We start from the raw sequence: 27,415 nt of genomic DNA, 5'->3' as shown, positions 1-27,415 counted from the left end.
TGCCTTCAGATGTCTTCTAAAAGTTGCATAGTTATTTATCTCCTTGACACTGATGGGAGGGCGTTCCAAAGGGTGCGTGCCACTACTGAGAAGGCCCTATGCCTGGTTCTCTGTAACTTCACTTCTTGCAATGAGGGAACCGCCATAAGGCCCTCATAGCTGGATCTCAGTGTTGGGGCTGAATGATGAGGCTGGAGATGCTCCTTCAGGTATACTGGGCCAAGGCCATTTAAGGGCTTTAATGGTCAGCACCAACACTTTGAATTGTGCTCGGAAACATATTGGGAGTCAGTGTAGATCCTCTAGGACCAGTATCATATGTCCCGGCGGCCACTCCCAGTCCATAGGTGAGGTCTAGCCATTGGAGTCCTTGTAATGCCTATTTGGCCATATCAAAACATCAAAAATTTTGAAAGTCAACATAAAAGTGAGTGCTAGGTCATGATAGGCATATATTTGCAGAGTTGCCTGACAGTTTCATTAAATAAACCCATACATTGAGTTAGAGTCATTACTCACTTTATTTTAGTGGCTGCTAAACCAGAAAATGTTAAGTATTGTACAGTTCCTATAACATTCACATAGCTTGTGAATTAGGTACGTAAATAATCATATGGTTTGTTTAGAGGTAGTAAAACTGAGATACAGCAGGGTCAAATAGCTGATTTGGTCCATAGTTAAATCACATAAATGTATTTCCAACATTCCATTGAGGCTTTGAATGAAATATTTGTAAAGGGCAATGCCTCTTGTAACCGAGTCCTCTTCCTATTATAGTCACCACACTTGACTCTAAAAGGTCTCCAGGGGAAAAGATTAATTAGATTTCAATTATGTTACAGAAAAATGTACTTTACATACTTGCACTCTGGAAAGCATTGTAGTGTTTCTTTAATGTGTTTAAAAATTCAAAAATGTTTTTAAAAGCCACTTAAAAAGTCAAACCAAAGGCAAGCTAATGGAATATGGTGTCATCCTTCAAACTGATGTATGTTCAGTTTCACCAGTCCTCACTCGCTGTGTGACGTTATGCAGATATAGATGGCATTTTTGTGAATGATCATTGAGATTTCCCCCCCCCCAAAAAAAGGCTATTAGAATCAGCTGACATCTACAGAGAAAAATCATTGGTGTTGTGCCATTAGTCTGTTTTAAAGCAACAAGAAACACAAACATACTGAGAGGTAAGATTATGGAGTGTAGTTAGCTGTTTTTGGTATGTTTGTGTGCACTATAATTTTACAATATATATTTTTGCATTCTATATCGATATAGTTATATGCTTCATTCCAACATGTGATTTATTTATTATATTCCTGCCTGCTTTCAGCTGCATTTATTTTACATTGTATTTTGTTTTTATTTATGCATTACACTTCTGATTTTGTACAGTGCCTTGAGAATGTTGTGGGAGGCAGTTTAAAAATCTCTTAATAAATAAACTATAGGATCCATTTCTGGTGTATCAGAGGGTTTTTCGTTTTGTTTTTAAATCTAATTGTCAAAAAGCAAAGAAGCTCAGCTAAAAATTCACAGTAACATTTTTTTCTTCCTAATACAGGTGTTGTAATTTAGTTTTGAGGCAGAGTTCTTTCAATACTCTGGGCTATTCTACATGTTTCTTTTTCGCTAGGCTAAAATCAGTTGAAACAGACAGTTATTCTAATGATTTGGCAAACCTGCGAAGGACTGAAACACTTATACCACTTTCAAATGCCATAGTCTGTAATGTAGAACCTAGAACTCCATTTATAAGTACCGTAAGTGTGGAACTTTCTTCATTGCCATTTCTTTCTACAGCAAGCTATGGAGTTCACTGCCATCACATTGCAAATCCTAAGTGGTGGCAGCTAGTCTGCTGCTTTCCAACATCTGTCTCCATGCTCTTACATTTCCCTTTGAATACATTTCCATGTTTGGGGAGTACACTCCTTTGAAAAAAGGGGTGAAATTTAGCCTGCTGCTCTTCCCACTGCATCCACACCTCTTTTTTTCCTGCTGGAGGAAAGGCTGTTGTCTGTTGAGTTGATTTAGGAGCATATTTGCCAAATTAACAGAGGCACAATGTGGATAACTTAGGAATTTTGGCTAAGATAGTGGAGCATCCTTGAAAAGTTGCGAGAAAGGGGAAATGAAGCCAAAACTTCATGACGATCCAGAAAATAGCTTGTTCAAGATCATTAGGGACAAAATCACACTACATGATCATTAGTCACAATGTATGACCTTTTGAAGACTGTCCAGAAGACCTTCTGAAGACTCTTCCCAGAAGGGAAGAGAAGGGGAGCAGCAATGACCCGCAGGTGTGTTAAGATGAAGAGAAAGACACGGTGGAGCATTGGGGAGAAGAAGAGGTAGAAGAGGGAAATGCACATCATGAGCAGACGTAGTGAGAGAGGGAAGGTGGAGGCAGAGCTTTTTATCAGTTCTTAAGCTGGTGAGATAAATGGAGAAATGGGAATACTCAACCACAGGTTAAATCCAAAATCAAAAGTTAGGGCATCTGTCTAACACAGTAGGGCATCCATTGGGTAGAAGCATAGGGAGTTGGGTTGCAAAGCTGGAAGGAGAGAAAGAGTTGGGCAGCGTGGATGACAGCAAGATCATACACCAAAAACCACCAGCCCACAAAACTTCAGGGATTCAAAGGGATTATGCTTTTAAGGAAACAAAATAAAGTATCTAGTTAGAGGAGTCAACATTTCTGGGTGAACAAATGGATGGAGATAGCAGCACCACTTTCTGAAACGACTGCTGGTGGTAGACGTTTGCCAATTAAAAAGCGGCAGGGTATTGTTTTGATTGCATTAGGGTGAGGGTGAAGGATGCTTGGCACCCGTAAGAGGTCCATGACCCAATTGCCACAGGTGTCTCCTTCTAATATAGATCACAGGATTTTGACTGCTCTGTTCTTTGTTCTGAGTTAAAGATGAAAAAGATTATCAAATTTAAAGTCTCTTCACGTTAATAGGCACTAACTGGCTGTATCATTCATTCCAATATCTGGCAGTGCAGCTTGATTGTCTTCCATTTTGATCCTGAAACTAAGCATCATCCTAAGAATTGAGGAGCATTAATAATTCATGAAATAGATTCCCAAGTTATCCTGCTCCTTGCAACTCTATCCATTCTTTCTTTGGATAGCCCTGGAGCATTCTAAAGAGTCACAATTGTGCCTTAAGGATTCATGAAAATGTGGCATTAGGGCTAGAATAACTAACATATTTATAATGTAAAGAAAGGCTTTCTGATTTTTAGAATAAGTTTTAACTCTGTAGTCAGCACCTTTCAATATAGGTACAGTGGTACCTCGAGTTAAGTACTTAATTCGTTCCGGAGGTCCGTTCTTAACCTGAAACTGTTCTTAACCTGAAGCACCACTTTAGCTAATGGGGCCTCCTGCTGCCACCGCACTGCCGGAACACGATTTCTGTTCTCACCCTGAAGCAAAGTTCTTAACCCGAGGTACTATTTCTGGGTTAGCGGAGTCTGTAACCTGAAGCATATGTAACCTGAAGCGTATGTAACCCGAGGTACCACTGTATGTGCTATAATTCTCTTTTCTGAAGCCTTTTAAGTGATAGAGTTCTACTGATTTTTAGAGTTGACAAAGGTCCATCATGAACCAGCATTTGGAGAATAGCCAAATATTTACCCAATGTTCTGATGTCTGTGTGTGAAGTTCTTAGAGGCAAATTCTTGTGCCAGCAATGATTTCGAAAAAACTTTGTTTAAATGTGCCTTTGCCAACTGTCAAAGCCAAGGGCTTTCTCATATTTAATTTGCTATTAGTTTGCTAATTGCTGATTGTTTTTCTGTTCTGTAACTGCAAATTAGGTTTTGCAAGCTAAAAGGCTGCTCCAATCACTGGCAGGGTAAAAATCATGTTCTTTCAAGTGAGAAATAGAGCAGAGCCTGCCTAACAAAATCCTTTTTAAAGTGTAGGTGGGTTGGCTGAGTTGCTGAGGTGTTTCTTTTATAGCTGAGCCAAAATTTCTCACAATATGTTTTTATGGGGGGAAATCTGAGATTCTGCTTTTCCTTATAACCTCAAGAAAAATGGCTTTCCCCCCATCTCCTTAATTTATGGTACCCACAAATAAGGTGGAGACGATCAAGAGGTTTTCTTCTGGATCTCCTGTATTCTGATTTTCTTGCGTTAAGTTGTTCTGCTGGTGATTGATTTATGGCATTTTATCATATTCCATAGTATATTTTGTTATTTTAACATGGTGTTCAACACTTCGGGACCATTTATTTACATATTTACAGTACATAAATAAGTTGCAATAAGAACAATAATTTGTATACATCTTGGGTGCACTATAGGGCGGGGCCGTGGGTGGGGTTCACCACCTCAGCGCCCCCTCACCACTGCTGCAAAGTAGGGCGCACGCCTGATTGCAAAAACATTTCTGGGCTCATGGGGCGCTGTGGGCAGGCATGTGTCCTGGCCCCTGTAAGTCCAGCGCTGCTTTTGCGAGCTCAGAGCATGTGCTTGTTGTGTCTTTTTCAGCCACCCTCCAGCTAGAGGGCACTGAGAAAGATGCAATAGCTCACAACTGGGCAGGGCACCTTAATGCGTGCCCCCCAAAAAAAAAACTGAGCCCAGGGCGATGGCCTCCTTAGCGCCCCCTCCCCTGCTACACCCCTGTCTCAGGGGAGTTTCAAAAGGATTATATGAAGAAAGCTACATTGTGCTCCACTAGCAACATGCAAACTGGGGGTATGTGAAGTAGCTCCTCTGTCTATGGCCTTAATAAAAGATTAAATATCACATTTTTCTTTAGTACAGCTATCACTTGAGGGTAGTGATCTTCTGCATTCACCAATGATGACTGCTTGTCATTTTGTTATGTAATTGGGACTGGGATTTAGTAAACCTATTGTGTGCTTCTTGTCATAAGGCTAAACATGATAAAGTAACCCCTTATGGTGCATAAATCACACTGAAACCAATATCAGGCTCATAAGCTATTCCAACCATCAAAAACATGCTGTTGAATTTACTGTTCATATACAAAGCTTGAATAGTTGGAATACGTTGAGAGATGTTCTCACTGACTGTGCACTAAAGCCAAAGCTTCAGTTCTGTAAGATTTTGTTTTGGAGGCTGGCTTTGGTATCTAGAACTAAGCCAGAGCAGTGGAAGGGGGCTTGTATTTTTAATCAGTTTGTCTAGTTTTATAGATGTTTAATGCCAGTTTCTGTTTAAAAGTGTTACCCACCATTAACCTTCACAACAGGGCGGCAAAAATAAATATATTTTCTGATGTATAAATGCCTGTGATATTTCAGCGTGGCAGATCAGTATGAATGGTAGTTAAGAAAGCACTGACTTCTTAAAAAGTCATAATTATGGAGGTAGAAGTGCTGCAGAGTAGTCCTAATAAAAACTAGTTTCTAGTAAATTAAATGCTTTCAAAACCCATAATAGACCATTGGCAGTCCTTTTCTGAAGCAACTGATTCATATTGTGCAATAAACAGTGTCTTGCCATGTACAAGATTGTTTAACAGTTTTCTAGGGTTAAGTGCCTGTTGTTTTAAAGATTGGCTTGCCCAGCATGTTGCTGTATTTCTCTCTAAAGTACATCAGTGAACTATGTTGAGCAATCTTGATAAAGTACATTTTGTTAAATGTTAAGATACTGAAAGCACAAGTTGATCACTTTAGAATATTTTTGTAAGTGATTTATTACTGTTCTCAATAGATTGTTAAAAGGTTATATTCAGTTCTACCATCTCACTGACATATTAAAGGATAAGAGTTTTTAGAAATCTCAGAATGTGCCTTGAATCCCCAGTACACAAAAAATGTTATATCAGTGACACAAGTATCATTACCCTGAAGAATTACTGATGGCATGATGATTATGGAAATCATCATCAACTGATCATCAGTCACAATTTATTTCAAATCAATGTCTACACAATCCATTGCCTAGATGAATTTTTTTATTGAAATTGCCTCTGGTGTAGCACAGCTTTTCAGAGATAACTTCATCCTGCATGAGGAGAAGCTCTGTCATGCGTCATTCACTGTTCATGAATGGGACCACTCAACGGGCTCATGGCTCCAAGCAATCCAAATTACTTAGAACACAAGAGAACCACAGATTATTTGTTATTGACAAAGCACTCTAATTTATGAACCAGTTATTATGCCAAACTGTAATATCCATTCCTAGACATACAACAAAATCATATATTTTTTTTCAAATTGGCAATGATTATTAATGTCTAAATGCACTACGGTTGAAAAATTCAAATATAATGGGCTAGATCCACACCTAAACCCACTCATGCTCTGAAAAGGGGGCTTACCGTGGAGAGGGAGGGTGTGTTCATGCCAGTTGCACCCAGTCCACGCCCAACCTTCCCACAATGAGTGTGAAATCTGAAGTATTATAATATAGGAAATACATAACAGCAGTGTGCAGAAATAAATAGTCAGGTAAGACTGGTGGTTGAATAAAATAAAATAACTCTAAGTAAACAAAGCCATTCTGAGCACAAGCTCATGACTCGTGAGATCAAGAGAACAAAGGGGTCCTAACAGTAGGACAAGCAAAGGAAGAGTGACTGGAAAAGGAGGCAGGATGGAAATGATCTTTATGAAAGTATTTAGTTACTAAAGAAGGAACCAACTGGAGGAAGAATACTGTATGTTGCTTTTCTGTCTCTCATGTCCCCCCCCCCGCCCCCAGTTTAAGTAACCCATTGTTGCTTTTACTGCCCAAATGAATCAGGCTTGTAACAGCATTCTGCCCCACAATTGGAAACTTTGCATTCCTGGGTTTTCCTTTTACGTGGATGCTTGTAAGCACATCGCTGAACCTGCTTACAAGCCTCCTTCAGACTTCCCTGCTAAATGCAAGAAGGTCAGGAATAGAAAAGGCACATCTAATTTGTGCAGTAATGTTGGGGCAGAACCAGTGTGTGTCTTCCTGCTCTCCTTTCTAAGCTTAAGCCTTCGTAGCAGCATTAGTTACATTTTTGAATCTATGTAGAATAACATACAAATTTGCTTCCATTCATATTTGCATCAATATACCATTGGAAGCTCTTTGTATCACACTTCAATCAATAAGTCTATGCTTATTCACTTTGGGATCTTTGAGGTCTTTGAATTTCATTCAGCTAAGTGATGCTTAACAAAATTATTATTGTCCAATAAACTACAGCATATACGACTGTTAGAGAATTGTTTTTTTCTTCTTCTGTAGCTTTTGTTTATCTTTGGAAAGATGATTTACTGATCTCAGTTAATATCCTGTTATCAGTAACTAATTATAGGCTTTTTGGTCATCTTAAATTGTAGTACATCCTTCTTCCTCAACATGTGGAAATGTTAAATTTAAGTATATTCTGTTTCCATTCTAAATCAGGCTTGCACTCTTCTATAACATTAGAAATTGGTCTATGGCATTCACTGCCCATTGTTTTACAAAGCATTCATGCTGCTGCACAAATTTTGTTCTAGTTTTATACACACTAAAACAAAGGGTCAATTACTTTTACCTGGACTCATATTATATTATCAGATGGATTCAATTGTTTGAGTTCTTATGCTTATGCAGTCAAAACAGAAACAGCGACAGGCACAACATAGAGGCATTAGCAGACTAAAAAATTACAGAAGTACAAAATATCTTTAGGAAAAATCCCTAAGACAAGAGGGAATCCCAGAATATTCCAATAAGCGCAGTGTGTTCTGAATCTCTGAATGCTGACTTGTTGACAATACTGCTGATAACGTTACATGGCTTTAAAAGGTGATTAGGTGGCAAATTTATGGCTACCCATATCGGGGGTGGTAAGCAATTGACTGCTGGGCACTAGAGATTTCTGGGTACTGATGTCAGCAGTCATTGAAGGATACTGCTGCCCAGTAAACAACTGTACAGTCATGGCCATCATTGTGACCAATTCTGTCTCTCATCATTACCGACTAGTCAGGATGTTGAGGTCAACCCAGGTGGTTAGGAAGGCCCAACAGAGACTTCATTTCCTTAGGGTCTTGCGAAAGAACAATGTTAGACAGCAACTGATGATTTCCTTCTATCGGTCCACGATAGAAAGTGTTCTCTCATACTGCATTACGGTGTGGTACGCTGATTTGACAGCCATGGACAGAAAGTCCCTACAGAGGGTGGTGAAGACAGCGCACGATATCATGGGCTGTCCCCTGAGTCCGCTAGATGTCATTGCAGGAGACCGTTGCCTCAAAAGAGCGAGGAACATTCTCAGGGATGACTCGCACCCTGGCCAGCACCTTTTTAATCTCCTGCCCTCAGGCAGGAGATATAGAAGCATGATAAGCCGCACCAACAGGTTAAAGAACAGTTTCTACCCGTGGGACGTGAGGCTGCTGAATGGAAGACAGCAACATTGCAGCTGACGTTCAGGGTTGGTGGTCATATGACAGCACACAGAGTGTAACAAGGACTGAGAGATTGGGGGGGGGCTCGTTTAATCTCACTGTAAACAAGTGGTACAGTGACAATAAAGTATTTCTATATTTCTGTATCACTCACCTATGCTGGCAAAATACTACTACCCACCCCACATCAACTTCACTGGGGGGGTTAAATGCAAAGTAGTTATCTAAGTTGCTGATCTGGAAACCCTAAACTGGACAGAAGCAATCTTTTAACATTTTAACAATAATAGCAGAATGCCCCAGGCTGTCCATGGTTTAAAAGAAACATCACACACCCTTGGCCCTTTTACATTTGAAATATAAATTTGTGTTTGAAATGCATAAAGTGGATGTGAGGGCTCCTAGGGTTGCCGACTTCTACTTTTAACTATGGATTTCTATGATGATTCTTACATACCCATGAAAAAGAGGATGTGTCCTGGAAAAAGAGGACATATGGCAACCCATATGTCCAGATGATATACATTCAAATGATTCTGTAAAGGGTGCCCCATCTGCATATTTATTTCTACGTATTCACACATCCAGCCCTATATGTTGCATACTCTGAATATGTTGCATTCAGAAAATGTCATTTGGGGTGGCCGTTACTCTGTGTACATACATGATAATGAATGATGTATTAATGAACAAAATAACAATAATCTTAAGTCAATTAAATGGAACACTTTTTCCATTAGGAAATGGGATGAACCTGACCAGTTCCTATGCTTGACCAAACAAACAGTATAGGGTTCTCTCCCTGTTTCTCGCATTTGGAGATCTTATAGAAAACCAATGAGCAGTTGTAGATTATATGAAATATATTCCTATTTCTTCCTTTGAACGTGAAGTTTAGGGATCCCACCTAAATTCCTAATATTGTTAAGTCTGCATACTATTTAAGGCATACACTTTTTATTAGATAGAAGGGCGTTGCAGTTCTATTATCATATTTCCTGTTGCTAAATAGAAGAATTACTTTTGCCTGATAATCTGTATTGGGTAGTTGATTCATACTTCAGGAGAAATCAAAGGAAGAGAAGGATTTGGAAACTGGTCAGAGTTGTTTTGCCGATTTTTTTCTTGCTGTCCTTCCAGCACTATTCTATTCATGTTTACTCAAAAGTAAGTCTCATGAACTTCAGTTGGGTTACTCCTAGGTCAGTGTATAAGATGGCAGCTTCATAAATGTATTCGCAATGAGCCATAGACTCAGAGCAGATTTTATTTCTATTTTTGACAAATGAGATATGCTTTATTATATATATTATATTGAGTTCTGTTCTGGTCATTTTTTGAAAAGCAGGAGAAAAATTAATTCACATAATTTACAGTGATCAGCATATCAACATATTGGCATTTTATCACAACAAACCTGATAGTGCTTTAAGTTAGAAAACAAAGCGTTGTTGTATTGTTGAAGCTGTTTTGCAACATAGGACTAATATATACTGGTGAGTTATAACGTTATAAATGTGTTATAAAAAGTGACAACAGGAGGCGCTAGTACAGCATTCAATAGAAAATTGCATTGAGAGCTATATAGCACTTTTTCTTAGATTTTTTTTTTTAGATCAGTGTAGATCCAGCCGCAGTAAAGCTGAGATAAGGCATTAGGTTTATTGGTACCTTGATTCAATATGCATTCCTTGAAAGTCATTCCCCTTTGTTTGACTGCATTTTACTTCCGTGTAAGTGTTCATAGGTTAACACGTATTTTGGAAATTAACTGATTTGTTTCTGATTAAATGAATGGAGGATTGCATTGTTTGTCTCATTTATGCCAATGGGACTGAACTGGCTTAAATCTAAGAAGTTTGATTTACAATGCAGTTCTGTGCATACCTACTCAGAAGCAAGCCCCACTGAGTTCAGTGGAACTGACTCCCAGATCATGTGCATAGAAGTGCAGCCTCAGCTGGGTTGCAGAATGAGGTGTTGTTTTCTCTTGAATGCAACTTCCTTTTCTACAGATGAAAGTGATGCAATCTACTCTGCTAAGCAGCTCAATCCAGCTCTGGCTAATTACCAATGTGAAGATTTCAAAATGGCAAGAATTTGGATGCATGTTCATGGCTGTATTAGCCAAAGTAACTTAGTGTAATAAGAATCCTTCTTGTGATTTTAAGACCACAGCTTGCTAGCTTTAGTTCATTGTTAGTGCACTGCTGTCTGTGATTGATATTTGGCACAGTGTCAGTCCTTAATTTACTTTTCACATAACTCTTTCTTTTTTTAAACTCCACCCCTCCCCCTCCTGATCAGGTTCTCCCACAAGAGAGTCATGGAAGAGATGTCATTTGGGAATGTAAACGATAAGCTCATTATTTGGAATACATTTTTTCAATGCACTCCAGTTAGTATTATCAGACTGTAGTAAATTACCTTATACTTTGATAATGGGAAACAGATACTTCCATGGAAAATATTATGAAGAAAAGTGTGATAATATTAAATTTCTGACATGCTGTAAGTGGACATTGAGATTATGTGCTTTAAAGCACCAAATTGTGTTATTTTATCATAGCAAAGTAGGCTCTGTGACTGATTAACAGACTTATGAAGGTGAAGTTCCTGACTTGCTAATTATACATTTTTGTGTATGTAAAATCCCCATATGAGTAAGTGGCTTATATAGAGGAATAAGGGTTACTTCTTCTTTAACCAAATACCATATTTAAGCACACTTGAAAATAGCAATCTTTTCTTAAGCTCTATTTGCAGGCAAAGTCCTCCTATTGTCATTTGAGTGAAACAGCTATCGTTTGTTTTGGGGTTTTTTAAATAATACTACAGTCTTTAAGAGTGGACACAATATTTTTTCCAGACTGATCAGTAAAATATGTAGTTATCATTCATTATTTGTATACTGAAACTTAATATTTCTTATTGACCACTTTTAAGGAACATTGTGCCTTTCAATCTCAAGTCATCTTTCAAAAGGTACACCTATGGGGAAAAATGTATATTAACAGTTGTAAAACATAGCTTGTCTTAGAAGAATGTAAGAACTGAGAGCTACACCTGAATACCTGGTCAAAAATTGCTGAGTGAGACCCTTGCTCAAGGCTGAACAGCTCCATTTACTACTTCATACATAGGATCTTAAGTCAGGACTGCTATCTTTCTTTGGACAGCATTCATGAAAGATCCCTGAAGACTCAGAAACTATTTTAGATTCTGGTATTCTAGAACTGCTCTAGAAAAATATGGAGGGGGATCCCAAACATTACATGCACTTCTAACCTTGGAAAGGACCAGTCTTGGCTGTGCGATATGCTGAGCTTTAACACAGCTTTTGTTTTTCCAAGATTGCAAGACACTGATAAAATGCAGCTCACACATATCAGTGGAGAACTTGCTCCACAGATTCTAACTTTTAAACAATTATTTGACCCATCATTCCAATCCATTACATCCTCTGAGATAATAATTTCTGTATTGCTTTTCTGTTAGTGAAATAGATGTAAAATAAATAGACTGCCATGGGAGATGAGGTACTTTCTTTCATTAGAGATTTTTAAGCAGAGGCTGGATGGCCACCTATCAGGAATGCTGTAGTAATGGATATCCTACATAAGCAGTGAGTTGAGGTCACTTTCAGTAGTCTGATTCCATGATAACATATTTAAAACTGCAACACAATCACATTCAGACTGCCGTGATTTTAGCCATAGAGTTGTGTGCTGAAAATTAGCAAACTGAAACTTTACAGCCGATTAAACACCTTAAAATAAAATTAAAAAGAAGATACATGAATATTCTGTTTGTAATCCACATTCTTCACCATTCTGTGTTTCTTCTATCTTTGGACTTAGCATATAAAGAAAGTTAAGGCTCTTCAAAGAAATAGATTAATAAATTAAATAAAAGTGAGAGGGGAAAGGCATTTTAATAACAGTGAGTTGAGGGGCAAATCAGTAACTGAAGAACATAGAAAAAAGTAAGCTGACACATAATTAGACATAATTATTGATATTAGTCCATAGCTGTCAGCCTTCCCTTTTTTTGCGGGAAATTCCCTTATTCCAGCGCCGTTTCCCGCTGCTTCCCGCTGCTATCCTGGATTGTTAGATATCCCGTAAACTGTCCCTGGGACAGGTGAGGCTGCTGATCCCTTATTTTCGAGACTCCCCGGGACAGGTGAGGCTGCTGATCCCTTATTTTCAAATCTGAAAGTTGACAGCTATGTATCAGTCTAATTTTCTCTGGCACATTTGGGTGCTTTCACCATCTTGCTGCAGTATGCAGCACCCCATGCCAGTACAGACAGCCAAGCCCCAGCAAACCCCAGGCAGGAGTGGCTAAGGCTGCCGTGAGTGATTTAAGCTATCACATCCACTACTGGCCTAGAGCTACAAGCTGGCCACATTATTTCCTGATCACAATTGATCAACTCACAGGCAGACACAATAAATTCGATGCAGGAAAATCTACCGGTAGTTAACATTGCCCTTTCATGTCTTTAATGGGACAGTTACTTTAATCAATGAGGTTTTGAGTCTTTTGACTCAGACTTAGGACAGAGCATAAACAGTGTTCTTTCCAAAATTCAGAAATATAAGCAGAAAAGCGGAAGATTTAGCTCCAATTTGGAAACAAGACCAGCTAATTTGGAACCCCAGAATCTAGCATGGAGGTTCGTTGGTAAAAATTTGGAACCATCATTCAGGTTTTTTCCTGGATAGTTGTTATTTATGAATTGTGATTTTTTTAAAATATATTGTATTGTATGCATTTTATAGTTTGTTTGTTTTCTGTTGTAAAATTCATTGAAACCTTTTATAATGAAAACAGTTCTAGAAATGGTTAAAATAATAATAATTTCATATAAATCAGAACCTTATATTTATAACCCACTCTTGAAACCAAAGAAGAAAGATCTTTTCCAGAAAGTAAACTATTTGATAACCAATCTCCTATGTTAAAATTGAAATCAAATGTAAGAGTAAAGAATGGGAAACACAAAAAGAAGACAGTTGTTTTATCCTTAAAGGGGCATTTGATCACAAAATCTGCTGTGATCTCTATTTCAGTCAGCTGAGGTACTCAGTTCTGAACCCCATCCTAGCTGACTTGACAATGGCATAACTTGCTCATCCTGGCTCTGCCAAAGCTGGCTGAGTAAGGCTGCCGTAAGCCTCCCGAAAGGGGTGTTCTAGGGGTGTGGTGGGGATGGGAACAGAAAAGGGAGACTTAGGCAGAATACTAAGTGTTTAGGTGAGTCACATGATCTGGCAGCCTGGCATAAAACAATATTTTAAAAGCTTGCTTTCCCTCTGCCAGGCTTAGGTAGAGCAACTGCATCAGCTCTGTCGCTGAATAGGGTTTGGATCTGGTATAAATTTTGCTGGCTTAATTTACACCAGGTTTTTTTCCACCAGCTGCTACTCAGAAAGGGCACTTGATGACTAACTTAAGAACCTGCAGTTGTTTTTCCCCTAAGCACGATAGACCTCACTTCACTGCATTTTTTAACTGTTTGTTTTGCATTTTCATAACAATTTCATACATGAGAATAATATTTCTTCTTCGCAATAATGATTTGACAACAACCTGTTATAATCAGAACAGAAAATTCAATTAAGTCTTCCAATAATCAGTTTGAGTTTTGTGTAAGATGTGCATTCTGTATGATTTCCAAAAACATGAAGTGATAGAAGCTTGCATAAGAAAAAGATGAAAGATTCATAAATTATTGATTAGCGTATTATGAATTGGTCTTACTCATTCTGTAATATTTACTCAAGGAGCCTACATCCCAACAGGAAAGGCCAGAAACTCAGGAATTATGGATAAATTAATAAATTAGCTATTTTTTATGGTTATTAATTGACACTGTTGGTTTTCCTTCAGGATTTTTTTAATCTTGTACTTTGCCTAACTGTCACCGAATTTCATTAATGTCTGTCAGCTAAAGAGTTAGTGCAGGTGCTTCTTCTCTACTTTAAGTCAGAGCTAACAGGCATCCTACTGTGGAAAGATTTTTTTAAAAAAAGTTTCATCACCAGAAAGGAATGGCAGCTAGAGAAGCAAACAGCCAGGAGGAACAGGCTGCTGCTAGTGAGCAGGGAAGAAGGTGTCAGGATAGATATGCCAGATGTAGAAGTGAACAATAATAATTGAAAGCCCATTAGAAATGAAAACCTATGTGGGGACTGAAAAGTAATAGATAGAGCCAGAATGCCCCCTGTTCTGTGCAGAACAACAAAGCTGAAACTCATTGGAGGGGGGAAATCTTGCGCCAGACAGTCTAGCCTAGAAGGCCAATGTTGCAACGTAGCAATTTCAAGCTACAGTCAAACACTATTCCCTGTTGTGGGGTGTTTGTATTCTCATTCCCAAAACTTCTTACCCTTATTCTTTGATTTTCCCTAATTCTTTACTGGAGGGAAATATTATTGTTAGATCAAATAATAACCCATCACTTTAATGGGACCACTAGGCTCCTGCAAAAGGGAGGGGAAAATTTTTAGTGACTTCAGTGTGGTTGGGTGTATTCTAATAATTTTTGGGATGAGGGGACTTGTTTTTATGGATGAGGCAGCAAGGTTTTATTTATTTCCTCACTGTTCCTTACTAGCAAGATAATGACCCAGTAGGAACAACACTATGTCATGACTTGGTATCATTTCTAGGAACATAATTGGGGGGGGAAGAGTATTACCTCCACTGGCCTTTTCTAGAGGTCTCATACAAAGGTTCCCTTTCTCTGATGGAAGAATTCCTTCTGCTAATGGAAGTGCCTTCTACAAAACCCTATGTGATTTATGTTTGTGTATCTTGGAAAAATCAATAGTTATAGGGGAAATCCAATGAAGTCATATTCAATAGACCTAAGTTTTGCATCTTGGAAATTGTTTTCAGTATCAATAATAGAGAACGGCTTATAAACTATCCTCCTTCCCAAAGTAGATCCGGAACAACTGATGTTATAGATGGGAGGAAATAAAGGTCCCATTACATGTTAGCAAGAGACAAGAGAATTGACCCAAATGCAGAAGATACACCCTAAACTTTTGACTGTGCAGTTGCATAGGATGCTTAGTTCACATCAATCAAAGAGATTTTCAGTTAGGGTAAGTAGTTAATATTAAAGTGCTTCTATGTGTTCACCTACAAAGCAGCTCAGTTAATAGTTCATATAGTTTAATACTACTTTACAATAACCAGTGGAGTGGGGAGAAGGTGAGGAGAGAGACAGTTAGGATATTAAAGAACTTTTGAACGTCTGCCGAAAAGGCAGCTAGCTTTTAGCACCTGGTCTGCTTGGAATCTAATTCTGCATTCCAAGCTGGAGAACCCCTAGGGGAAATGGTGCTTGATTTGTGGTACAACTGTCAACTGGACAGTTTCATATTCTGAGCCAGGTAATTCCAAACTTCAGCACTACATGGAATAAAATACCGTGGTACCTCTGGTTACGAACTTAATTCGTTCCGGAGGTCCGTTCTTAACCTGAAACCATTGTTAACCTGAGGTATAACAAGCTAATGGGGCCTGTCGCCACGCCACCGCTGTGCAATTTCTGTTCTCATCCTGAGGTAAAGTTCTTAACCCGAGGTAATACTTCCAGGTTAGAGGAGTCTGTAGCCCAAAGTGTTTGTAATCTGAGGTGTTTGTAACCCAAGGTACCACTGTACATGTTTTACAGAACTGCTGATGTGTTGCACTATTTTTCATGTTTGAACTTCCAAAAATACCAGTACAGTGGCAACTTTTCTAAGCTTTCGAGACCAGCTATTTTGAAAACAGTTTGAAGAAAAATCAGGAATGTTTGCTACCTGGAAAAATATACTATGAAGAAGGTAGGCAATGAAGTAAAAATGATTTACATTGGAAATATGTTAAGCACAGTCTTAACTTTCCCAACCAAGTCAATAGGAATTAAATGGGTTTAACTTGGCCTAGATTGCGCCCTTTCTTTCCAGCAACTTGAAGAATTTTGTTATAATGCTGTCATTTTCTATCTGACGCAGGTACTAAAGTACTTTCTACAACTTAGAAAGTGAACTTGGAGTGAATTTATAAGGTGTATCTTGCAAAGGGAAACGGCAATTTCTTACTAAACCTATAGAACACATACTGGATTTCAGTTATTTTAGCTTTGCTCATAATTTCAGTTAATTCCCTTCTAAAATGATGCTCTTACTTAGTTTACCCCATGAAACTGTCCTTGATAGACACTGCAATCTCTTGCTCTTTCCATGCTGTGTCCATTCTGCCTGCATTTACAACCCTCTTGAGGAACACTGGAAAAACAGTAATATTTATAATCCCTACCCCCCACGATCCAAGTAAAAACTTCACTGTTAAGCCACCCACCTTTACTCTTTTGAAAGTTAGTAAGAATTCATCTTCCCTCCCATCTGCCTACTTCCTTAATAATTATCTCAATGGCTTACATACAGCCTTTTAGTATTTTAGTTTCCTAAGGCTATGCATATTATACCAGCTTTTCCATCTTGGATAAAATCACTACGGCTATCTTTGCAAACTGATGTCTAATGGAAATCGAGATTTCCCCCCCAAGGTTGTCGTTTGTCCAGTTATGACTCCAAAATGGCATACTTAATCTGCATCTTATTCTCTCTGAAATCTGACTTTCTATTCCTATCTCTGTGCACAGTTATGTTTGCTGAAACAAAAAAGCAGAATCAAATATGTCAGCTGAGAAACTCAAATCATATAACTCTCTCTTCATTTGATATTTATGGTTTCATTTACTTTAAATATAATCTTTGTACACCAGAAAAATCATTGAGGTGTCTTGTACACATAGCTCTGACATCTGACAGCAAATTAGTGCTGTTCAGAACATTAATGGCGTACAATTTTTCATAGATTCCACTGCTTGGCTTACTTAGCTTAAGGTACTGCATTCTTTATGGTTCCTCCAAATGAGTACAAATGATATTTGTTTGGTTTTAAAAATAATAATTATAGTACAGTATATTCAATTATTAACATTTTTCTTCAGATTGCAGTCATTGAACAAGGTACTTGCTCATATTTGATGAGCGGTTTACTTAATTAGATGGTTTATTACCCAATAAAAATAAATTGAATTTACTGTATGTATCCTATTTATGATAGGAAAATATCAAATATTTTTCAGTTAATAGTAGCAAGAGTGCTTTCTTTCATTTCCCTTCCCACAATAAAAGTCAAAGGTCATTTAAAAGTTACAGAAATCATTTGGGCTCATCCCGTAAGACAGTGGTGGAGAAGCTCTGGCCTGGGGGCCTAATTAGGTCTGACAGGCTCTAGAGGTATATGGCTCACCAGGTCATTTTGGGCAAATCATGCTCACCTTACCTGTCTTCAGCTTCTGGAAACTTCAAGCTGTGGTTAAAGGAAGAAGCATACACTTTTTGAATTTTGCACCTTTTTATGTTGCCTTGCAGAGCAAGAGAAAAAGGTGCTGGCTCGACGCAAAGGAAGAATCGGGAGCACACATGGAGTGCACTCTCAATTCTTTCTTTGCAGCCGTGGCTGCAAAGGATGGAAAAAAATAACAGAAGTCCTCCTAGAGTGTGCTCAATATTCTACCTTTTTGCAGTTGAGTCACCTGACACCTGACAGATTGACTTCTGCTGCTTAAATGGGATTTCTTCATCCTCTCCTACAGTGCCCCCCCATGCTTCCAAACGGTATGAGGATTCTCTTCAGCAGGTTTGGAGAGAATGTGGGAGGCAGAGAGGAAAGGGAAGTCTTGTTGCATGAGTGTAGGTCCACTTGCTCAAAGTTGGATGTTTATAGGGCACCAAAGATGATGCAAACACTGATGATGATGATTCAGTTTATTTGGTCTATCAAATAAAGTATAGCATTTTCAAGACAGCAATAGCGGACTGGAAAAAACACAATATACATGTATAAAAATTGTACCTTTTTCAAATGAGAATACAACAAAATCAATAAACAATCAGAAATACAGTGGTACCTCAGGTTACAGACGCTTCAGGTTACATACGCTTCAGGTTACAGACTCCGCTAACCCAGAAATAGTGCTTCAGGTTAAGAACTTTGCTTCAGGATGAGAACAGAAATCATGCAGCAGCGGCATAGCGGCAGCAGGAGGCCCCATTAGCTAAAGTGGTGCTTCAGGTTAAGAACAGTTTCAGGTTAAGAACAGACCTCCAGAACGAACAAAGTTCTTAACCCGAGGTACCACTGTAGTTACAAATACAAGCAATTTTAACTCTGAATTCATCTTCCCTTTCATAATTGTGCCTAATTTTTCAGAGGCAGACAGTTTTGCAACTTATGAAACTTCATCATGGTTGCATGCTGGTGGCTATTTTATGAAGGGGTTATCACTTATGAGTGCACGCTGCCAGTAAAGCAATACCTGTAAATCACTGGAAAACTAATTGAAGTGTGATTTTTGTTGTTCCAAAATTTAGCATTAAGGTCTAGCCTGTGTTTTCATCCACTGATACCCTTTTAGTGCAAATACTACATTGCACAGAGTAATGTTCTGTAGGAGATCCCTGCAGCATTTTCTTCCCACAGTTATTGCTTTAGGCTTGCATTGCCAAGTAGATCTGAAAGTGATGCAGTTCTCGGAGGAACAAAAAGATGAATCTGCTGCTTTTAATTTTAAAACATATGTCAACAATATGTGGCAATGAATTAGTAAATAGTCCAAAGTGCCACTATGATTTTTATTTTATTCAGCTCTATATATTCACATCTATTACATTCCGTTTACAACAAAGGAAGCAGCAGATTGATATATTGTCAGACACCCTATCCATGTTTATGTATTAAATCTATTTTAGATAGAAGAGTATCACGTCTCTATTTATTAGTTGTACCTACCTCAGTTTTCAAAGCTTCTAAAGTGAAAAATCCAAATGCAGCCTTCTAAAACAAAAATCTGTTGCCATAAAATCTACATTATCATTTCTGGTTTTTATTAACTGTACTTTTATTGTAAGATTTTTACTTTCCTCATAAACCCTGTGTCACTCAGACATAGGTTGCCATATTTCATTTCATCTACAATTTTTATTGGATTCAGTTTTTATTCTCAGTTTTTGCTTTGTTTTTAGTATTGTGCTTGACATTCCTCATGGGGGCTGACTTATACTATATGTCCTTTCCTATGATGGAAAGAATGTTCTCCTGAGCAACCGTGAATGAAATTTGGTAACTAGAAATCTGTAGAAGTAGTATCCAAAAAGTGCTTTGACTAGTCAGCACACTTCAAATGTGATGCTGTTCATTCTATAATAGACTGCTGTAATAAACTTGCCTTTGAGGCAGCATATATTTAGTCTGTAGTTTTTCTCTCTTTTCTCATTGCTTTGCAATATACTTTGGGTTGTGACCACATGTAAAATGACATGTTAAAGGTATACAGAACTGCGAAAAGCCTGTTTAGCAAATGCAGCACAGCAAAGCCATTTAAGGACTGTCTTCAATAAACTGAAATGTTGATTTCAATGCAGGACCACTGCAAAAATATTCATGAGATAAGTCATTATTGGAAAAGCTCAATGAGTTGTTTTCTGGTCACTAACAAAAATTTAAAATTATTCTTTTAACCTTGTTATTAGTGGCTGCATTGCAAATCTTGAAGGAGTTGTAAAGTCAATTTTCATTAGCGAAACTAGGCAATTGTTTATTTATTAGGGGCTGCCATCAATCCCACCTACCTCTATCCCCACCAACCCCTCCAACCACTTCCCAAACCTCCTTTCTTTACTCCTCAGCCAGCTCTTCTAACCCCTTTCAACTCCTTCAACCCTGCATCCTCTTGTCATTCTCACCCCCTACAGTTTGCCTCAAACTCCCCCTGTTTCCCCACAGCTCACCCCAATCTCAAGATTCCACTGCCATTGCCACTCACTGAGGAGTGAGCTTCTACAGGGTGAAGGGGGGGAAGACTCAATCCTCTTCATTTCCTTCTTCTCTGCAAATGGCAGCAGGATCCTGGGATTGGGATGAGCTATGAGGGGATGGAGATGGGAGAATTTGGGGCAAACTGGGTGGTGCTGAAAGTGATAGGAAGCGTGTGAAGGTTTCTGTTGTCACTGTAGGATATGGACAGTGTGCTTGATAAAGTCTGGCTAGCAGAGGGAGGCCAATCTGATTAGTACAGTGAGCAATGCCTTGTGGAGCAAGCAGGTAGTCCCAACCCTTTTTAAATTATCTTAGTGGCAAAGTGCATGAATGAGTCAGTATAAGTGGCTTGTGTTTGTTAGTCCAGTTTACAATTAATCATTTGACACCTGGTACCTCTACATCTGCATTTTTATATATTGCAGCAGAGGAATATTCCTTTTGTTGAGAGGAGACTCTGTCATGCTAGTAGGGTTGAAGCCAACTAAGTATGAGCAGACCCAAGATAGGCAAGTGTATCCTGCCCCACAATCTCCTTCTCTCTCTCTCCACTATATTTTTCTCACACTCCGTTCTCTCTCTCACTCCCTTTTCAGCAGGCTCCCCAGGAGCCGGGGGGAGTCCCTGCCCCATTTCTCATATTCTTCCTTTCTTTAGGGCTGCAGGCCCTTCCCTTATTGGGATCATAACACTCATGCTCTTTCCTCTCACATTGCATTTACACTTGGAGAGATACCCACACAAAGAGAATCAGATGTACATAATTTGCATACAATTAGATTATTACATTCAACCTCTTAATTCTATTTGGACTAAAGGGGTGCTTAAAATGGCCCCATCCCTCAGTATAAGGACCAGCTGCAGCAGATTTTCCTTCAGCAATGCAGTTAGTTTTCCATCCACATTAAGTTTTCTCACAAGCATTCATGTCATTATTTCTATGCTGTCTTTTATTGATGGAATGGAACATGTTCCCTGAACTACCTATAGAACCATTTCTACCTTTAAGCTTGCCTTCAAGGCCTCCTCCTAGAAGTCTTTTGAAAGATGGTGAAAACTTTTCTTCTTAGACAGGCATTCACAGAAAGATAATAAGCTAAGTTTGTGAATTTTCCCTGGTGCATGTTAGGTTTTAGAATGCTGATGCTAATGTTTTATGTATTTTATTGGTTGCTGCTTTATGGGTTTTGTGTTAGCCTTTTTGAATTATAAAAAAGCAAGATAGAAATAAATAAATTAAATATCACCGCATACACCACCACACACATACCACTGAAGGCAGTTAACACTTTCCTGCTGTGGACTGTCAACTTGTAACAATGTCAGAGATAGAATAACCCAATAATTTCCAGCATTCTTATTACTGTTATTATTGAATCCTTTCTATTGTTTAATATGATTTTTAGCTGCTGAATTTTTATATCAATTGTTTCCTGCTTCTGATAGCCACACTTTCAGGGGCATTATTCTAAATCTGAACAGAACAGAACAGTGACTTAAATATTTCAGCTGTTGTTCTCTTCTAGCTTTATAACCACAACAGACAACCCAAGAGCCAAATTTTGTACTGTGGTTTTTATACCTTAATGCAAATTATAGACATAAAGCAGGACTCAGGGGTGCACACCTGCATAATTCAAGCCTTTTCTCTTCAAAGTATTAAATGCTACTAGGAAAGGTCTAGGACAATATTTATACATAATCTGAAAAGAAAATATGAAGCCATTGCCTAATGGTTATTTTGAAGGAAAACCATACAGGTTATACAAGCATGTTCCCCTTGTAACAGGCATAGTAGGTGCACATTTGAGTATTAGAACATGAATACAAAATATATTCAGTTTTCTGACATTTTTTAATGCCATATTCAGAACGTGCTTCTATTCATTTTGAATAATTAACATGAATTAACTGGTCCCATTTTATCTAATCAACTCATTGCAAACATGTACAGTGATGTGTTGTAATTTGATTACTCACCAAAGTTCTCTTTAAGTTCATTAAAATCAATACAAGCCTTCAATTGCTAATGCTGCTCAGCACTAATTACCCAGCTTGTCACACAGTAGTTAGACATTTTGTATAGTTATGAGTGTTTTGTTAGTTGTTTTTTTATTTATCTCTCGGAGCCACCACTAAAAAAATAAATACCGTATTTTTTGCTCTATAAGACTCACTTTTTCCCTCCTACAAAGTAAGGGGAAATGTGTGTGCGTCTTATGGAGCAAATGCAGGCTGTGCAGCTATCCCAGAAGCCAGAACAGCAAGAGGGATTGCTGCTTTCACTGCACAGCGATCCCTTTTGCTGTTCTGGCTTCTGAGATTCAGAATATTTTTTTCTTGTTTTCCTCCTCCAAAAACTAGGTGCGTCTTGTGGTCTGGTGCATCTTATAGAGCGAAAAATACGGTATGTGGTTCCACCTGATTTTAAATTGGCTAGAAATGACCAGTTATGTGTCACTTCACTAAGAGATTACTGTACATGCAAGGATGACACTGTTCTCTATAAGGAGAAATGAGACTCACAAGCAAAGAACAACTTTGAGATTAAGCTTTGATTCTGTGAAGCTACATTCAATATTTTGTCAGTAGAAGATTTGGAAAAAAATTGTACATTTATCATACGTTGTTTAGCTTACAGTATAATTTGGCATTTAGCAGCTGTGGCAATTGTGTTAGATAAATAATTAGTGTTTGGTCACTATTTTTCATTACACACATAGCTCAAGATTGTATTGTACATCATAAGAATGTGTGGAAAATACCTGAGAAAAATTACTACTTTCCTTCAAAATTTCAGTGGAGTTAAGGGTTGTGACAACTTAGGGATGTGCTACACATGCATCCCTTGAAAAACAAAAAAAAAAACACACCATTGACAGCAAAGCAGACATACACAAAAAGCCCTTTATGGCTTCTCCCCAAATTCTTCAACTATTTTATCCTGAGTACCAAATTCACTTCAAATTTTGCTTTAAATAAAATTTGGCAACAGCTCTAGTTAGGAACAGTGATTCACTCTTCCTATACATATTGTAACACTTGCCATCTACCATCCTGTAGCCAAGGTTCAAGAATACAAATTATTCAGAATAGTGGTGAAGGATTCATGACTGCAGCAAGTGCTAGCCAATCGGCACTCTGCACAGCCGTTTGGGAATGAGGAAGAGCCATGGGTGATTGCATGATTGGTAAAGGGGCTAACCAACCAGCACTCTGAACAACTAGTTTCTAGTTCAATTGGACTTTTGGGGGGGACAGGGGACAGGACCGATTGCTCTTGAGCTTAATTCACTGGAAGTTTCTGTGTCTTTCCAAAACAATGTGAATACAGATCCAGTATCCAGGGGTTGGGGTCCTTTGGCCCTTCAGATATTACAGAATGACAACTCCCATCATCCCTGACCATTGGCCATGCTGGCTGGGATGCAAGAAGCTGGAGTCCAACAACTGGAGGGCCACAAATTCCCCATTCCTGCATCAATGGGTACACCTCCTAAAAATGTGTACAGGTTTACTCACAGGATTGGAGCCTAAAATCTAAAGTACATTTAGTAAATACAAAGGTTATTGTTTTCCCCGCTGCAGATAATTCATCCAAAAAGAAAGAAAGAAAGATCTGTCTGTCATGTGACTCTTTTGACAAGCTAATATGAGGGGAGTGTGACAGAAGGTTCTGGCTACATTTCACCCAGTGTGACAACAGCTATGACAGTTGTCCAGCCTCTTTGTTGCCACTAAGGTCACATGCCATAAACCACATTTTTGATAGCCTCACTCCTGATGGATCAACAATATTAAAATATCAACAGATTCCATATACAGTATACATACATGGATAGTGCTATTGACAAAATGAAATATTTACAAAAAGCAAACTGGCAGTAAGCTTGGAAAGCAAGTTTATTGTTTGGATTAGTATCCCTTATGATTCTAGCATATTTTCCATCAAGCGTCTACCTCTTAATCAGCACTAATTGTTCATTTTAATTATGTCCCTTTCATCTTTACTGCCCTCCCACTCCTGTCACACATGGTATCCTCTGCAGGTAGCTCTGCCAGTCTCCTGCTCGCTCTGTTGCTCACTTAACTTTTCACGGTAAGATCCGCATCTTCATGTCCACAATTATTTCTAATGCAATAGAGACCTCCAGAGTATTGCAAAATACCAGTGTAAATAGGATTCTTGCCTTTCACCTCAACTCTCCTATGCAAAAAGTTGTTTCCCCAGTTGTTCATAAGTCAGTCAGTTGAAAAATTCCTAATGATTACCAATGCTGTCAGACAGCAATATAATGCTGTTGATAGCTCAGTCGGTACACTTTCAATCTCAGGGTTGTGGGTTCAAGCCGCACATTGGGCAAAAGATTCCTGCATTGCAGGGGCTGGACTAGATGACCCTTGTGGTCCCTTCCAACTCTACCATTCTATGATTCTGTGATTTTAAATGTGTCTATACTGAAGCAGCAGAGTAAAGTTCACTGAGAGCTTCTTCCAGAGTCTCTGCTTACTTCATCCATATTTTTCTGTGGCTGAGTCTAAAATACTTCAGAATTGTAAGAGCTGCATTATACTATAAAAACTTACTCTGTTTATTAAAAATGTTAGTACAGGTACAAGCTGCTCTAGGCAGAAACCATAGCTTGGTGGTAAGTTGCTAAGATCATGTGTTGAACGTCAGATTTATCCTTGACATCCCCAATTAAAAAGTTCAAGTGAAAGGTGAGGTGAGAGACCTTTGCTTGTGATCCTGGAAATCAGCTGCCAGTCAGAGCAGACAATACTGGGCTCCATAGACAATCTGACCTGGTGTAAGGCAGCTTCCTATATTCCACATAACAGTTTATATGTAGGAGGCTAGTCATCAACCGTGGAGTGATATTAATTCTATAACTGCCATCACTAATGGTGCAGTTCTCTACAAGTCTATTCAGATGCAATTCCCATTGAGGTCAATGGAATTTACTTCCAGGTAAGCAACTATAGGATTGCAGCCTAAATAGGATGTAGTATTCAAGATTGGCACTCTGTTCATATTTCCTATCTGAGGATTAGTTCTTTTGGTTGGCAATTCCATATGATTAGAAAATCTTTTCCAGTCTTGAACTGTAGTTCTTTGCATGCCTATCTAAAAGTAAGTTACTTTGAGTTCAATGGGGTTTACTCCCAAGTGAGTGGGTATAGGATTGTGGCTTTATATTTGCAAACATGGGCACAAAACAATATATTACATATTTGTATGCATCTATATGTTTACTGTAGAAAAAACATTGTGTTGAACAGAAATATGTATTTGATGTTATTTTAGTAGGAGTAAATCCTTAGGTTTTATCCTGGTATACAACTGGTTAAAAGCCTGCTATATTGTATTATGTACTGAAAATTGGTGCATTTGCTTTAATATATTGAAACTCTCTATGATCAATGCCTGGATTTCAACCCATTTTGAAAACACCTGTATATTACAGTAATAACCTTCTATATAGATGAACCATACTTCTTAAAATCAAAAGAAAATGAAAAGTGAATCTTATCCATTCCAGCTGTGGATAGGAGACACATTTTTTAAAAATTAAAAGAACTCTCTTTCAAGGCTCCAGTTTCCTGCCTGTGTAGCAGACTCCCCACAACGATGTTCTCATTTAAAGGTCTGACATGACTGACTTCACCTGGAAAGTTATCCATTATTGGTTGGCAGTAGATAAACCCATCAAAAGATGTTACAAATAAGTAAGAATTTATTTGAAAAGTGACATTATCCTATTTCTGTCAGGGAGTGGGAGCAAAATAGGCAGCAGTTTATTAGATTTACAAAGAAGAAAACTGTTTGGAAGTAGATATTTTTAAGGTCAGCATTTTTAATCCAGAGCTGTGGCAGCAGATTTGATGTTTCATAAATGGTAGCCTTTATCAGCGATCTGGTTTGGTCAATTCATTCCCCCCACCCTCCGCCTCACATGCAGTGACACTAAACCAGGAGAACAGGAACAAGAAGATTCCTTGCATTCAGTGACACTCATTTTCTATTACCAGGCATCACTATCAGCAGAGTGGATTAAATATTTGAATGAAAAGAAAAGTGAGCCCTAGTATACAGATAGCAGTGCAGAATAAGCACAGTGGTGTTTTTCAGCCAGGTGGTACCTACCTTCTCTTTGCCCTCTCCTTCCTCTCCAATTTGCCACATTTGAAGGGTCCATCTGTCTGCTGACTCCATAAAGAGTGCAAACAGAGGAAGGTGAGGATGCCACTGTTAAGAGGTCACATTGCCTCACTATGCCCCAGGGCTAAAGACTCCTGCAGCAGTCAACTCTACTATAAAGGGATGATAAGGTGATAAAGAGCTGAATTTACCATTAAGATTTAATTATACAGTACAGGCAACTTCCCATTTACATGTGTGCGATTCAATATGTGTGCAACCACGCACATGCACATTGCACCAAACTCGTAAGTGACCCGAAAATGTCACAAAAAGGGGTGGAATGGAGTGCGGTGGGGGTGGAACGGGGTGTTTGCAGGCTTTTTCAATGGTGTTTTAAATATACGTGATTTCACTTAAACACGTGGTGCCTTGGAATGTATCCCCTACATAAAGGGGGGGGTGGCCTGTATTTGCTGCTGCATCTTTAAATGACAGTTACAGAGATTTACATAAGGCTGATAAAATTTACATCCTAAACTTGTTGTTTTTTTTAATTATAAGCCTTTACCCTTGGTCCATTTTCCCCAGTCTATCTCACCACTAGGTTCTGTAGATTTCAGCTATCTTCCTTTGAGGCAGGTTTGTAGGCATTTCTCTGGTCAGCTCTAGGAGCTCTTTGCTGAATTCTCCTCCCCACTTACCGTATTTTTTGCTCTATAAGACTCACTTTTTCCCTCCTAAAAAGTAAGGGGAAATGTGTGTGCGTCTTATGGAGCGAATGCAGGGCTGTGCAGCTATTCCAGAAGCCAGAACAGCAAGAGGGATCGCTGCTTTCACTGCGCAGCGATCCCTCTTGCTGTTCTGGCTTCTGAGATTCAGATTTTTTTTTCTTGTTTTCCTCCTCCAAAAACTAGGTGCGCCCTGGGGTCTGGTGCGTCTTATAGAGCGAAAAATATGGTAATTCCTTTACATGGCCTCACTGCCAATATT

The 27,415-nt window shown here is 38.6% G+C and overlaps 1 protein-coding gene across 23 annotated transcripts in view; it reads left to right on the top strand.

Annotated features, from left to right (window-relative positions):
- The window catches only part of TENM3 (teneurin transmembrane protein 3), a 1,319,439-nt gene that overhangs the window by 757,215 nt on the left and 534,809 nt on the right, over positions 1–27,415 (top strand). The window contains exon 1 of one of the 23 annotated variants that reach the window (XM_081208579.1): positions 12,468–12,570. The exons of the other annotated variants lie outside the window; for them this stretch is intronic. The gene's annotated coding sequence lies outside the window, so the exon portion shown is untranslated. Of the gene's footprint in view, positions 1–12,467; positions 12,571–27,415 lie in introns of those variants that run through there. 23 annotated transcript variants of the gene reach the window in all.

Source organism: Podarcis bocagei (genome assembly GCF_964188305.1).
Source record: "Podarcis bocagei genome assembly, chromosome: 9".
NCBI classification, from domain to species: domain Eukaryota; kingdom Metazoa; phylum Chordata; class Lepidosauria; order Squamata; family Lacertidae; genus Podarcis; species Podarcis bocagei.
This window is presented reverse-complemented; position numbering and strand designations above follow the sequence as displayed.